The sequence below is a fragment of the Elephantulus edwardii genome, unplaced genomic scaffold (genome assembly GCF_000299155.1).
Source record: "Elephantulus edwardii isolate Elephantulus edwardi_28Jun2011 unplaced genomic scaffold, EleEdw1.0 scaffold00123, whole genome shotgun sequence".
NCBI classification, from domain to species: domain Eukaryota; kingdom Metazoa; phylum Chordata; class Mammalia; order Macroscelidea; family Macroscelididae; genus Elephantulus; species Elephantulus edwardii.
The window spans coordinates 6,336,082-6,339,476 of NW_006399873.1; positions in this window are offsets into that span (position 1 = coordinate 6,336,082).

Consider the following 3,395-nt stretch of genomic DNA (forward strand, 5'->3'; position numbering starts at 1 on the left):
CACAGTCATCCATTTTGAAAAATATTGCATGAGTTCCCTGTTTTACAATGCAGCATAGTATTCCATGGTGTGGATATACCGCAGCATCTCTATCCATTTTTTTGTTGATGGGCACTTAGGTTGTTTCCAACTCCTTGCTATTGTGAACAAAGCCACCATAAACATGAGTATGCATGTATCTGCTAGAAGGTCATTTATTGTCTCTTTGGGGTTTATTTCCAGTAATGAATTGCTGGGTCAAATGTTATCTCTATTTGCAACTTTTTGAGAAAGCGCCATACCACCTTCCACAGTGATTGCACCATTTTACACTCCCACCAACAGTGAATAAGGGTTCCAGTTTCTCCACAACCTCGCCAACATTTGTTGCTTGCTGTTCTGTTAAATTTTGCTATTCTGACTGGGGTGAGATGATATTCCATAGTTGTTTTGATTTGCATCTCTCTTAGAGCTAGGGATTTTGAACATTTCTTCATGTACTTGTTAGAAATCTGAATGTCTACTTTGGTGAAGTGTCTGTTCATATCCTGTGCCCATGTTTTTATTGGATTATTTACTTTTTTTTAATAATTGTAATGAACATTTGCAGAGAATTTGGATTTCCATTCATTCATTGCTGCACTTCTCTACCCGCCCAGCCCTCTTCTCCCATCCCCAAGTTCGCTCCTCTATTTCAAAAGTAAAAGAAAGACTCCCTCCCTGGTACACAATCCCCCTGCACCACTCCCACCGCCCCAAGTACATTCCACTATGCAACCTTAATTGTGGACTTTTGTGATAACCATAATACCCTACCATACATTGCTTTTATGATTCAGTCCCTCATCTGTTTCAGTGCAGTATACACAATTTACCCAGTTTCTCTCAGTCTTACCCCCACACTGATATCAGTCCCACTTTACAGCAGTGGCACCATGCAATATTTGTCCTTTTGCAACTGAGATATTTCACTCAACATAATGTCCTCCAGGCTCACCCATTTTGAATAATATTGAATGAATTATTTGTTTTTCAGCAGCATAGTATTCCATTGTGTGAATATACCACAGCTTCTCTATCCATTCGTTTGTTGATGGGCACCTGGGTTGTTTCCAACTCCTTGCTATTGTGAACAAAGCCACCATAAACATGAGTATGCATGTATCTGCTAGAAGGTCATTTATTGTCTCTTTGGGGTTTATTTCCAGTAATGAATTGCTGGGTCAAATGTTATCTCTATTTGCAACTTTTTGAGAAAGCGCCATACCACCTTCCACAGTAATTGCACCATTTTACACTCCCACCAACAGTGAATAAGGGTTCCAGTTTCTCCACAACCTCGCCAACATTTGTTGCTTGCTGTTCTGTTAAATTTTGCTATTCTGACTGGGATGAGATGATATCTCATAGTTGTTTTGATTTGTATCTCTCTTAGAGCTAGGGATTTTGAAAAGCTTGGAAGAACTCTAGTAGTCCTAATCCACAACATAAAGAATCTTCCAAGTATCCTGAAAAATCTACAACAGGGAGAAGATAAAATAGATGAATGGGACCTTCTAAGAATCAAAACGCTATGCACATCCAAAAACTTCTCCAAAAGGGTGAAAAGGGAAGCCACAGACTGGGAAAAAGTGTTTGATAATGACATGTCAGATAAGGGACTTATATCTAGAATTTATAAAATACTTAAGCACCACAACAAGATAAAGGTAAATAATCCAGTTAAAAGATGGGCACAGGATATGAAAGACACTTCACCAAAGAAGATATTCAGATGGCCAACAAGCACATGAAGAAATGTTCAAAATCCCTAGCTCTAAGAGGGATTATTTACTTTTATCTTGTTGTAGTATATGATTAATTTCTGTCTCAACAATAGTGAGTGAATGAGCCATGTTAATAAAACAATTACCTGGTCTTCTAAATGAAGTTTTCAAAGAAATATTAGTACATTTCATTGTAAAAGAATTGTTAATCACTATAATGAATGAATGTTTTCTAATTCAGCTGAACATATATCCATCATGAAGAGATGCTTCTATTGCACTTCTTTCTTCATCACCATTGGCTTCTGAACATATAGCACTTGTTGAAATATTACAATATTGGTCAATTCTTTTTGGTACAGTGAATCTGTGTATTCTCTTCAGCTTCTTCTGATGCTTTCTGAACCATTTAAGATTCTGTTCATATTATCTCTCAGTATTGTAACAGGAAACTTGAATTTGTTTATCACTTCTTTCAGCTTGATAAACGCCAACAAAGGTCTCATCATTTTGTTTCCTAATTTTGGTTCTCTGCACACAATGTTGTAATACTTTGCTTTGTCTTCTGAGCTGCCCTCTGAAATTTTCTATTCATCTCTTTTACTTCAGCACTTCTCCCCCTTTGTTTTGGCTTCTCGACACTCTAGTGCATTTTTTAGTGTTTTCTGACGTTCATTTTGGCTTTTTTCCTTTCTTTATTGATTTTGTAACTACTTTCAGCTTTCTTAATGGATAATATCCTGGGTTTCACCACACAACTCATCTGGTTTTTGATCATTGGTGTTCAATGTTTCAAACCTATGCTTAAGATAATTTTTTTAATATATCATCTGTAATAAACTCAAGATTTTATTTTGGTTCTTGTGGGCTTGTTTTTATTTTTTGCAATTTCAATTTGAGCTTTCACATGAGTATTTGATGATCTGCTCCACAGTCATCAGTTGGTCTGTTTTTGACAGTTATAGTGAACTTCTCCAAATAATCTTTCCATAGATGTATGTAATCAATCTGATTTATATACAGTTGATCAATTGAGTTGCATGTGTACAGATGCCATTTGTATTTTTTAAATGACATGTATAGTAAATAACTCATTGAACATCATTGTTGTTATGTACTGTCGAGTTAGAAACAACCCATTGCTGATCCTCCACTGAGTTTTCAGAGGCTATATCAAATTCTAGTATTCTATTTGAGGCCTCATTTCTCTGAGAAGTCCATACTTTCTGACTATTAACCTATAATTTTAATTTTTCCTCTTTTTTTCTTTCTTTTGTGATGTGTTCCCTGGTTTTTATATTAGGATAATGGTTAACTCCACAATAAGGGGTATAACTTTCAATTTTTTCTATAAAATACTGGTCTGTCTTATTCTTCTCGAAATCTGAACATTCAGATTAAGACAGACGAGAAGGCTTGGCCGCCCACTTCTGAAACAGCAGGCCTCCGAAAGCCCTATGTACAAAAGAACATATGTAGATAACAGAAAGGGCAACTGAGGTTGAGCTTTCAAGTACGGAAATACAAAGGAAGAGGAACAGTTGTAAGCAGACACTAGTGATTGGGATAAGAAATGTGAGAACCATGAATGTACAAAAATTAGATATTGTTAAGGAAGAAATGGAACCCATAAATATTGACATATTAGGC